The sequence below is a fragment of the Oryzias melastigma genome, linkage group LG19 (genome assembly GCF_002922805.2).
Source record: "Oryzias melastigma strain HK-1 linkage group LG19, ASM292280v2, whole genome shotgun sequence".
Classification (NCBI taxonomy): domain Eukaryota; kingdom Metazoa; phylum Chordata; class Actinopteri; order Beloniformes; family Adrianichthyidae; genus Oryzias; species Oryzias melastigma.
Genome location: NC_050530.1, coordinates 23,730,784 through 23,743,359, shown reverse-complemented (window position 1 = coordinate 23,743,359; position 12,576 = coordinate 23,730,784). Strand labels below are relative to the sequence as shown.

Here is a 12,576-nt window from a genome sequence, read left to right as displayed (position 1 = left end):
GCTCGAAAAACTTCTCCAGTCTGCCTGCCAGCTGAACTCCAGTCTGCATCCAGTCTGCCTGCCAGTTAAACTCCAGTCTGCCTGCCAGCTGAACTCCAGTCTGCCTGTCAGTGAAACTCCAGTCTGTCTGCCAGCTGAACTCCAGTCTGCCCGCCAGCTAAACTCCAGTCTGCCCGCCAGCCAAGCTTCAGCCCTCATCCAGTCTGCCTGCCAGCCAAGCTTCAGCCCTCATCCAGTCTGCCTGCCAGCCAAGCTTCAGCCCTCATCCAGTCTGCCTGTCAGCCAAGCTCTAAGCCTCGGCCTCACCTCGCCCCCGGACTTACTCCTCTGCAATAAAACTTTCAAACTTGCCCTCTGTTTTTGACGCTTTACTCGGGGTCCTCTCACAGATTACCCAACAGGTCAAGTGGTTATTGCTGCGGACTCACATTCAGAAGGTCATGGGTTCAAATCCCACCTTAGAAATAGTCAACATTAAATAGTTGTTTTTACTTTTATATTTTATTTTTACTTTGAAACTGTTCAATGATGGGGAAAGAATTATTTTTAACACAGACAAATACAATAAATGACAAACTGGTGAATTCGGGGTGGGGTTGGAGTGTTTGATCCATTTTTGATGCTTTTAAACCATCAACGCTGACTTCCTGTTTACGCAATCCAGATTGTATACAGATTAAAGATTGACAACAAACAGACTACATGTGTTCATGAGCAACAAAGAATTATTGAACAGTTGATAACAGCGGCAAACTAACATAAAAATAAAATCTACCCAGTGGAATTGATTGAAGAGGCTAATAAAAATATTTCTGAATTTCATCAATAAATTAAATATAATCAAAATGATTTTATTAGGGGGTGCATTTGGTTAGTGCTCTCAATGCCAGCAGCTGAAGAGCCCAGCATCCAGTGCATGAGGAAGAGGAGCAGCGCAGAGATGCCGGAGGATGACATAACTCACACAATGATAGAAGTGTGTCAGGGCACAGCCATACAACCAAACACACTCACAGTCCCACCTAGGGACACTTTAGATTAACTAGTTAATCTATGAAGCGTGTTTTTGGACGATGGATAGAAGCCAGAGTCGGAGAAACCCCTGAACAACTATGCATATATAATTTATTGATAACCTGAGCTAAGAAGTAATGGAATAATTTAATATCCCTTATCTGATTACAGGAGTTATACAACAATGAGATATCAAATAACCACAAATCTCCCCCCAAAAAACAAAGCTTCTCAGCATTTGTCCCTCTTTCCAAAATATTGTGCAGTTTTGCACACATGCAAATAAACTGTAAATACTATGTTCATGTGGTCAAGACATGAGGTTCATTACAGTTGTATTTTACACGTTTTAGCTTCCACAAAAGCAGAGATAATGCTACAAAATGTTTTCTAAATACAGACCAACAGAGGTTTTAAATCCAACAGAAAGTTAGTACGTGGTTCTTCCATCCATCCATCCATCCATCCATCCATCCATCAAGGACCGGGTCATGGGGGCAGCAGTCTAAGCAAATATGCCCAGACTTCCCTTTCTCCCGTTACTTCCTCCAGCTCCTACAAAGAGGACAAACTATCTTTCTCCAGTTGAGAACCAATGATCTTAGACTTAGCGGTACTGACCCTCCTTCACACTCGGCTGCAAACCGCTCCAGTATACGCTGGAGGTCCTGGCTCGATGAAGCCAACAGAACAACATCATCTGCAAAGAGCAGAGATGAAATCCTGTGGTCCCCAAACCAGACCCCCTCTGGCCCCTGGCTGCACCTATAAATTCTGTCCATGAATACTATAAACAGAAGCGGTGATAAAGGGTAACATGCACCGGGAACAGGTCTGACTTACTGCCGACCATGCGAACCAAGCTCCTGCTCCGGTCATACAGAGACCGGAGAGCCCTCAGTAATCACTGGTTCACACCGGACGCAGAAGGGCTTCAAAGCGTTTGTTCCTGGACCTTCAACTATTGCCTGAACTCTCCTCTCTATTACCTTGGCATAAGCATTCCCAGGGAGGCTGAGGAGTGTGATTTCCTGGTAGTTGGAACACACCCTCCAGTCCCCTTCTGGAAAAGGTGAACCGCCACCACTGTCTGCCAGTCCAGTGGTACAGTTTTGGACCGCGACACAATGCTGCAGAGATGTGCCAGCCGCTCCCACAGCATCCAGAGACTTGAGGTACTCAGGGCTGACCTCATCCACTCCTGGAGCCTTGCCACCAAGAAAATCTCATCGACTACCTCTGTGACTTCAGCTTGGGTGATGGACAGCTTCCCCCAGAGTCCCCAGTCTCTGCTTCCTCAAGGGAAGGCATCGCCTTCGACTGGAACCCAAACCACCTTGCTCCGGCCCTTGCACTGGTTCTATAATAATAATGGATTGACATGTGGACGAAGATTTTCTGATGGTTGCATTTCTATGCTTTACCTGCATATGAATTTGGTGCTTAGTGTTTGACTTTTATGGCCCATCCAGAAGAATAAGCAAATAGAAAAATATTTAACGTCAGCTTTAATGAACATGAAGAGTTCAAAAACTCCCCTTAACCTTATCAGAAGCTTCCAGATAACAAACATGGACATGAGATTTGTCTCTGTGATCTTTACTGCTGGCGGCTCCTGAAACGCCTCCTCCTCACATCAAGGACTTCACACTGCAGCCATTTGTGTGTAAAGTTACGTCAGTCTCTATCTGCTTTAACCATGTGCTAAATTTACACCAACATAGTTTAACTTTTGCTCCATCAAATCAAATGATGGTATGTTCATCTGTGTACATTTATTCATCACACCTCCATATGCGTTCTGCTAAAAACGCTTATATTGCATATTCAACAGGACACAGTAAATGGATGAAATGAGATTTTTTTGGTTGTTTGACGGATGACTCCTCAGTGCCTTTGCTTATGTTTCCCTTTAGGGCTTGCAGACTTTTTCTTTTTTACACACAAACTCTTAAAAAATGAGCCTTCAGGTGAGTTTGAAATGTTTGATAATATGGAAATAGTTTGCATTTTTGTTCTAGAGAGAGAATGCTTTGGCCATTAAAAATGAATCATGTTTGTTGTTCATTTTTCCATGCGTATGCTCATGAAGGAGCTCCATTACTTCCATTAATCCCTTCCACCAAACGTGGAAGGGATACAACTGGGATAGGCTCCAGCATCCCTATGATTCTACAAATTGGATATATGGATTATCTGAACTAAATATAAAGTGATTCTTTCTCCTGAAACTTGTTTTTTTTTATATTAGATCATTTTAACATCTGGGAGTTTTGAAAAATGTAAATGTTATTATTATATAAACATAAAGAAAATATTTCCCACAACAGGTTGGTACACCAACAAATGTAGATTGCTTAGTTTAAAAAAAACTATAACAAAACTATACAACAAAACTATAACTATAAAATATAGACAAAAAAAACAACAATTTCTATGGTTCATATTTTTGTCATCTTACATTGTTTTTAAAAATGCTGAATGAATTTCTTAACCTGATACCCAGCATCAAAACACATCTCTCTTTAACATTAATTCTTAATTGGGGTTTCTTGAAAATTGCATTTCCTTTTAAATTATATTTACTGTGTATTTTGTATATAATAAGGTGAACATTTATTATACACTTCATTCATTAACCTTAAAAAAAATAGTTTGCTAAATCTTGCAGCACAGTGGTGCAGTGGTTAGCGCTCTTGCCTCACAGCAAGAAGGCCCCGGTTCGAATCCCAGCTTGGTGGATCTGAACCAGAACCATCAACTGGGACCTTTCTGTGTGGAGTTTGCATGTTCTCCCCGTGGATGTGTGGGTTTTCACCGGGGACTCCGGCTTCCTCCCACCATCCAAAAACATGCTTCATAGGTTCATTGGTGACTCTAAACTTTCTCTAGGTGTGAATGTGAGAGTGAATGAGTGTGTGACAGACTGGCGACCTGTCCAGGGTGAACCCCGCCTTCGCTCATTAGTAGCCAGGTTAGGCTCCGGCCCCCCTTGTGACCCCGAAAGGGACAAAGTGGCCAAGAAGATGAATGAATGCATGTAATTATTTTTCATTATAAAAAATAATGGAGAACAAATATTAGATTGTAATATCAAAAAGCATTGACCCAAAAAGTCTAGAACCATTTGGCATTTGAGGAGAAAAAAGAAAGGAACATCTTCTTCCTCCAGAGCTGTGTTGTGACTTCTCTGTTCTCATCAGATGCAAACAGATGCAGCCCCCAAACAGACCCCTAAATCTGCATGCAGTGTTGGGTCTTTCTGTGCTGTGATCTCTCATCTGTGCAGCTCAAGCTTTCTTCAGAATGATTTCATCGAAGTGACACGTGTGCTCATTCTTCCATATTTCTGCCACCCGAGCCCCCAGCCTGGATCCAAAGGCAGTCTGCAACAAACTAGGCTTTTTTTTTTTTTTTTACTTCTCTGCTTTTTTTTTGTCTCTGCAATCTGATTTTAGCTGTGCTGAAAGTAGCATTTTCACCACATCACAACATCACTTATGCTTATTTTCTTCCCTCCCCTCTTCTTCCCCTTCTCGCTTCTAAATCCACTAAGCAGAAAATGGGTCCAGGCGAGGTTGTGGGCTATTATCTGTTCAAACTATCTGTCTTGATAATTGACCAGTGAGAGGAAATGTGTGATCACTGTGATGCTAATACATTCTGCCAATTTGGCACGCTAATAATCCAGTGGGCTCCAGAGCCCACCCTACAGCCATGGCAGCCATGCGAGCGTTTGTCGTCTTGGTGCACTGTAGCATCATGGATACACGCTCCTTATATCGACTGGGTAGGTGGGTGGAGGAACACTCGCGCTAAAATAAGAACAGAGGAAAAGGAAATTACTCCAACTATGTGCAGACACACGATATAGATGGAAGCACACATAAATCAATGGAGCTGTCACAAACAAAATGAAGTGTGATGGGAAAAATCATTTCTTATTACAATCAGTTTGTTTTATTTGAATCTCAATACTATTGTAGCAGTAGATCTACCTGGAAGTGTGACCACTAATGTCAGTGGTCCAACCGCATCAGTGATCAGTTCAGCTTTGAGCTCTACATTTCCAGATACGTGTCTTCAGATACTTCTCTCCAATTTACCAGAAAGAGCTGTGTGTGGAGTTCCCATTCAAATCAATCTGAGGAGCAGCCATGAAACGTCCATGTTCTGCTTTTATTTCCCGGAAAGTTGGACTTTCTGACATCAGGTTAAATGAAAAACTGCTCCCATCTGCCACCATTCTTCAGTGGTTGTTTGAGTAAATGGTTAAATTTCCTACTTGTAGATTTTTAGGTTCATAAACTTCAGCTGGGCTGCACAGTGGCAGAGTGGTTATCACTCTCGCCTCAGAGTGGCTCTGGTTTAATCCCAGCTGGTTCCTTTCTAGGTGCTGTTTGCATCTTCTCCTCGTGCATGTGGCTTCAATTTCCTCCCTCCCTCCAAAAAACATACTTCACAGGTTAGTTTGTACTTTGATTTTGTCCCCTTAGAGACCCACACCAATGAAAATGGTGTTTTTAGCATGTTATTGTGGGATTTTTCTGATGATGGAGGGTATACCGTAGATAAAGACAAATTAAAGTGAAAATTAAATTTCTGAGTATTTCTTTAGTCAAATTGTTGGGAATCAGGAGCAGAGGATAAATATTGTTTAAAAAAGGCTTGTAACAGTAATGTAGCTCAGGAGTGTCAAACTCAATCACACAGGGGGTCAAAATCCAAAACACACCTTATGTCGAGGGCCAAACAGGTCAAACATTTATTGAACACTCTAAAACTACATTTTTAAAACTTTAAAACCGTAACTTTTTAACATAATTATGAACTAGATATATAGCATTACCTGCAATACTGCTAGTGTGAATGCAGTAAGCTGAATTTGACTGCTGAAGATGCTAAAATTTATAGCTAAAAATACAGAAGCTGATAACTGAAATCGCTGAAGCTGATAGCTGAAAAAGCTGATGTCCAGCTAAAATATTAGCTAAATGACAAAATAGCCTAAAAAACACAAAAACAGCTTGTATGTAGCTGAAAAAAGCTAAATTTCAAGGTTGCCTAAAAAAAATGAAAAATCCTAAATTAGCCAAAACAGCTAGCATATAAATAGTAGCTAAACTCCAAAATAGCCAAAAAACTTTTAGTACATGCCAAAAAAGTCCAAAAATGTATCATAATGTAAATTTTTAAAACTTTAAAACTGTAACTTTTAACATAAGTTAGAATAATAAAAAGGCAGGAATATTATTCCAGAATAAATCAACTTAAACCTTAAATAACCTTTAATATTTTACTCTCCATAAAAATATATTTTGTTAAAATTATACAAGTTAGAAATGATCCCAAAATAACATCCGGCCATTAATAAGAATAAAATAAAATTATCTGGAGGGCCAGATAGAATTACCTGTAGGGCCGGATCTGGCCCCCGGGCCTTGACTTTGACAGGTGATGTCGCTGCTTCAGTCAGTGGGCCACAGTCTCTTTGCTCTGCTCCATTCTGATGGATACTTGCAAACTCATAGATCCATGAACATATTTGTTTTCCTGAACTGAACTGGAATCTGGATCAAAACTGTAATGGTGCATTCACACTGAATGCGGAAGCAGAGGAGGAGTCAAGTTTCAATGTTAAGTCAATGTATAGACACGGTAAGATGCGTTGCTTCATGATTTGGGTGTCGAGTGTGGCAAAGCGCAGTGAGTGCGTCAACCAATCAGGGACTCAGCTTTGGACATGTGCTGTTTTCAGTTACAGGATGAAAGGATAGAAACAGATTCAATATGGCGGCGCAATGCAAGGATTTTCATTCTGAACTTCCATAACCCACAGGGGCCCTGCGGTTGCCTACGACTCGCAATTCTTGTTGGGTGAAGGCGGGATACAGCCTGGACAGGTCGACAGCCTGTTGCAGAGCCCATTGAGCTGGATCGACGGCTACACTAGCCAGCCGCCCAGTGGATAGCTTAGCAAGCTAGTGAGCTCTGCTCCTCAGGCTCCTGCAGAGCTAATAGCAATCTTCGTTGCTCAGGTTCCGGCAGAGCTGATACCGATCGCCGCTCCCCAAGCTGTGACAGAACCAGCTAGGTCTACTGCCCAGGCAGCAGGTCCCTGGGCAGTGGAGCCCGTTCTGCTTGCCTGCCGGTGGTTAGCCACCTGGCAGCCTGGAGAGCCACTGCGAGTGCTACTGTAGTGCGAAGGACGGCTCTAGCTTCATGGGCTTATGATGTTTTCTTATTTTCATCCAGACAATAATAAAAAGATTCCCTGGTTTCATTTTTTTATCTCCCACCTCTATGGTTAAAGCTCAAACTGGACCACAGACAGATGGAAGTAACGTTTGAAACGGCCCTCAGGTGCAGCTCTCTCTGCTTGAGTGAAGTACACCACACCTGGAGAGCCTCTGAAAGCTCTGGTGAAAATAAAACACAGCGATGTGCTTGCTAGCCCTTCTGTAGAGCTCTCCAAAACATATCAACCCAAGCTACTCGCTCAACATCATCCATGTTTTCCTTGACTTTGGCGGTTGCTCCGCAGCTGGGGCGTCAAGGCTATGAGGAGTAAAAAGAGGCGGCAAACACAATTTTGAGGCACCTGCCGCATCCGGTGTGAATGCACCATGAGTCTGGATAACTCCAGTATTTCTTTTTGTTGGACCACTAAAGTTAACTTGGCGTTGTGAGGGGCTGTAAGCTAGCAGGAGAGAGTGTAAACATGGGGAAAAGTAGTTAGGCTTACATCATGGCTGCAGTCTCACCCACAACTCAGAGGGGAATTTCCAATAAACTCCTGCTGTTGTTTAATTTAGCCTAAAAACAGCATCATCATAGATGAAAGACCTCTGGGGACACTTTCACAGAAGATCAAAAGATGACTGGTGTGGGACTTACAGTCTGTGTGTGTGCATGCTTGTGTGGTTCTGTCCTGGCTGGACCACTGCTTCACCCTACAGTAGCTGGGATAGGCCCCAGTAACCTTGTGACCCTAAATGAACAAAGCAGGTTTAGAAAATGAATTTGAATCACTTTTAATGTTTCCAATTTTTTGTATTCTAATTTAGTTGCACATTCAAATTCCAGATGATGAACTGCATTCCTGGAAGACTTGTTTCCTGTTTTCTGCAACTGAATACCTGAACCAGGAGGGATTGTTTCAAAACATTCATTCATTCATTCATCTTCTTGTCCACTTCTACCCTTTCGGGGTTGCCGGGGTGCTGGAGCCTATCCCGGCCACTGACGGGTGAAGGCGGGGTTCACCCTGGACAGGTCGCCAGTCTGTCACAGCTAGGGGCAATTTAGAGTCACCAATGAACCTATGAAGCATGTTTTTGGACAGTGGGAGGAAGCCGGAGTCCCCGGTGAAAACCCACGCATGCACGGGGAGAACATGCAAACTCCACACAGAAAGGTCCCAGCTGGGATTTGAACCGGGGACTTCTTGCTGTGAGGCAAGAGCGCTAACCACTGCGCCACCGTGCAGCCCTGTTTAAAAACAAAGATCCTAAAAAAAAGGTTGGTTAAAAAAAATCAAATAGGATGCCAGCCCCCCAAGGACATGAGTTTGACACGTGAACTTTCTGTTTTACTTTATTGAATATGTTCTTCTAAAAGATCTTTACTTTTTTTTTTTTTTTAATTGACCTTCTTATGTTAAAATAAAAAGAAGCTGTTTAGCCCCTCTATAAATGACAACATTATAAAAATCCTGCAAAGCACCAGAATTGAAAGGCTTATTACATAATGTCAGCTACTGTAGGCACATGCAGCACACAGCCTGCTCAGATGTACTGCCAGACTTTTCCAGATGGGATGAAGGATTGTCTCTGAGTCACTGACAACATTTGCATAGTGCACCTTAAAGCTCTGACAAAAATGAGAACACAAACTTCAAACGCAGATGAAGCCACGGCACAAACAAAGCCGACTCCAAACATGGTTTCAGTGCGGAAATGAGTGATGAGCACGCTCATTCAAATGCCACAGCATCACATCACCGCGCCACTGTCATCATTCAGAGGAACCGCTGCGACACAAACAGCCCGAGTGGTGTCATAGAGACCCGAGTGGAGGGGAAAGGCTTGATATAGTTGCAGCAGTCATAAAGGGCAGAACTGTTCCCTGCAGTTCTGGCTTCTATCTTCTGCAAGGTGGAGGCATGGAGAGGGTAATTCTGCTCGGGGCTCATGTGCAGAGCCGAGATACTGAACAAGAGGGAAGTGGAGGGAGAGATAGAGCTGGTTCATTTTCAGCTCGTCCCCATAGACTGTGGAAGGGATTATACTCTCACTCAGAGAGAGGGAGGGAGATGCATACGCTGAGTACCCTGCCTCCAATCTTCCACACTGCACTGTGCCATCTCCTCGTCTCCTCAGCAGCACTCACTTCTCCCTCTTCCCTCCACCACACACTAGTGTGCAGACACAAACACTCGGCTGCCATGTAGAGCTCTGGCCAGAGGGGGACCCCCACCTGCACTGGACCTCGAGCCAGGTAGGCTTCATCCATCCATCTATCCAATGATCCACATTTTCCTGCACCAACCTTTTTTCACGCTGCAGTTGGTGTAGCAATGCAGCCCCACATTCTCTTTAGAATACTTTTGCAGCCTGGATGTAACCAAGATTATCCAGCATCTTTGCATAGTCTGAAGAAAAGCAAAAACAGAAAGTCATAGAGGAGAGGAGAACCAAGGAGGTGGAAATGGAGGAGGGAGGTAAGAGGGCAGAAAGAAGAGGAATCCATGTAGCAGCAGTAGAAGCAGCAGCAGTAGAAGCAGCAGTAGCAGCAGTCGTAGTAGTAGTTGTCATATAAGGCAAGCAAAGCTTACGGCTGCTGGTCATTTCAGCGGGGTTGACCTTCACATGTTCTCATTTTCAGCAAATCCACAATGACCACAGAAGCTTCCAGATCCAGGGTGCAGGTTGGATCTGGTTCTCAGCAACTACACAGCTTCTCTCATGAGCCCCATTTGATAATCACACACTGTCCACATGCTCAGGGGACTTGATACAGTTGCTTAAGATGCAAATGGGCAAGCAAACCGATTATTCACTCTGGTGAAATTAATGTGTGTTTGTCACAGTATGGTGGGCAAATCAGAGGGCTCTGCTCTCTGCTGGTGACACATGCCTCTTTAGAGCAATCACAGACTTCATCTGAGATTTTCAGCTTTAAGCGAGTGGTTTCTGTGCACCAAGCCTTCTGCAAAACCTCTGACTTACAGTCTGCTTCAAACGTTGGGATGGGAATGATGGTTTTTCTTTTGCATTCTGAAGGATGCTGTGGCTCAGAATGTGGGGCTTCACAATTCACTTTGATGCTGGGTTGACTCTCACATCTCATGACTGCAGGGGCCTTCTCTTTCTGGAAATGTTGGACTGAAGTTCCTCTGGCCTGCAGAAAAAACGGCAATGCAAAGTGAGTTTTAATCTGACTCACTGCTGACGTTTCTGATTTCTTTGATCTTGCCAAAGAGTCGGAGCTTTCTGCTATAAGCTGAACAATCAGAGGCTAATTCCACTGTTCTGCTGGAGCCTTCAAAGCACATGCTTGTTAGGACTTCAAATGATTAACTTATTGCTGTTTGCTAAATCAGTCTTTGACTTATGCAATTTGAGTTAAAATATAAATTCCTTGAAGAATCCTATCATATTTTTACTCTCTTTAAAGTAGAATTCAGGATCTCAAACTCATTGCAAGGTGATTTAAATCCTTATGAACTGCCAGGTTTGAAACTGTCCAAGCAATTATCTTAAATTAACGGCTTATATCTAAATAACTAGGAGGACCCAGCCTATCTTGACTGAGCTGATGACCGATAGTTTGTAAGTGATAACACACATTGAAGCTGCTTCACACTCAGCAGCAAACTATAGGTGTTTGAATCTCCACTCAATAAAGTCAGTATGAACTACACTGGACACAATTCTACAACATGCAGACATAGAAATCAACCTTCTCGCTTCGGTCAAAGAATTTATTCCTCGAGGTGTTGGATGCAGTGAATGTGAGCTTTCTCTGAGACAGCTAATGAACTCTAGTTAAAGTGCACTGCCATGTGTGGACGAATGGATGGATGGAAGGAGGAAACGATAGATGGATGGATGGACGGATGGATAGATGGATGGATGGATGGACGGATGCATGGATGGATGCATGGATAGATGGATGGATAGACGGATGGATAGACGTATGGATGGATACATGGATAGACGGATGGATGGATGGATGGATAGACGGATGGATGGATGGATAGACGGATGGATGGATGAATTGTTTGTGTTATTATTATCAGTGGGGTAAAAGCTAATACAAACCAAAACCTTATTTATCCTGGATGGAGAACATAGTGAGGATGAGGATAATGAAGCAGGTTTGATAACAGAGGACATATACACTTACAATGAAACATAGCTAGACTTGACCATTCCACATCTGTGTGTCACGTTAAACACATATATAGAGTATAGTTACCGGTTGCATTGTGTGTTGTGTCCTGTTTTTGATCCAATCAAAAACAGGACACAAAGGACACAGGCAATTCTTTCAGGCCCATCAAAATGACTAAAGCCTTTATGAAGATATCCAAAACAAGTTTTCAATTTGAATGAATCCGTTCACAAACAGTGTTTCAGGTAGTTCAATTCCCTGTTTCGCCCTGTACTACAGTTACACCATCTTTAGTGTTCAATCATCCAGATGTTTCAGTAGATTCTATGTTTTTAGTCAGTCCATTTAAGCTCTTTTATTTTTTCTTATCTTCTTGATAAAACAACAGACATCATTCTCCCCACATTTTGGTTCTTCTCCTTGTTTTTACATTAAATGAAAAAAAGATTTGAAACTAGACATACAAATGAGTAAATCATCATGTTTTTACAAATGTTTCTTAAGTATCTGATGTGTAGTATAAATATAAATGAGTTTTGTTTGGAAGGTGAATGGTAATAAATCTACATCTGTTCCAACCATAACCACAAAATAAGTCACATGACCAGATTGCAGCTAGTTTGGATTCATTCTTCTCACACGTTTGAACAATGCTGACCCGAAAAGAAATTAAAGCAGAACTGAAAATAGTCCATAAAAATGAACCATTTACAGTTCGTCTCAGTGAAGGTTGCCAAAAATCATCGTTTGAAGAAAAAGCTGACTCTTTTCAAAAGCAGTAAGTAGTTTCTGGAGAGATGGACAACCAATTACGGAAGTACTCCCGCCTCAGCAGGCAGGTCGGACTCCCTGTGATGGAACCGTGACCAGCCAATTATTTATTTATATTCAGTGACTACATTGTAATGTCAATATAGTCAAATTACAGTATAATTCCCCTGGTGCTGAAAACAATTACCTCTGAGCTCAAGACTTCTGCACAGCCTCTTAATCGCTGCCTAAGCAAAGAGATAGACCTGTCCTCTCTGACGCCCACGGTAGAGGTAGACCTGTCCTCTCTGACGCCCACAGTAAAGGTAGACCTGTCCTCTCTGACGTCCACGGTAAAGGTAGACCTGTCCTCTCTGACGTCCACGGTAAAGGTAGACCTGTCCTCTCTGACGT

At 42.7% G+C, this 12,576-nt stretch overlaps 1 protein-coding gene across 6 annotated transcripts in view; it reads left to right on the top strand.

Moving 5' to 3' along the window:
- Positions 1 to 12,576, top strand: part of LOC112154554 (SRC kinase signaling inhibitor 1) — a 140,045-nt gene that overhangs the window by 6,696 nt on the left and 120,773 nt on the right. Inside the window, exon 1 of one of the 6 annotated variants that reach the window (XM_024285576.2) lies at positions 9,066 to 9,513. The exons of the other annotated variants lie outside the window; for them this stretch is intronic. The gene's annotated coding sequence lies outside the window, so the exon portion shown is untranslated. Of the gene's footprint in view, positions 1 to 9,065; positions 9,514 to 12,576 lie in introns of those variants that run through there. 6 annotated transcript variants of the gene reach the window in all.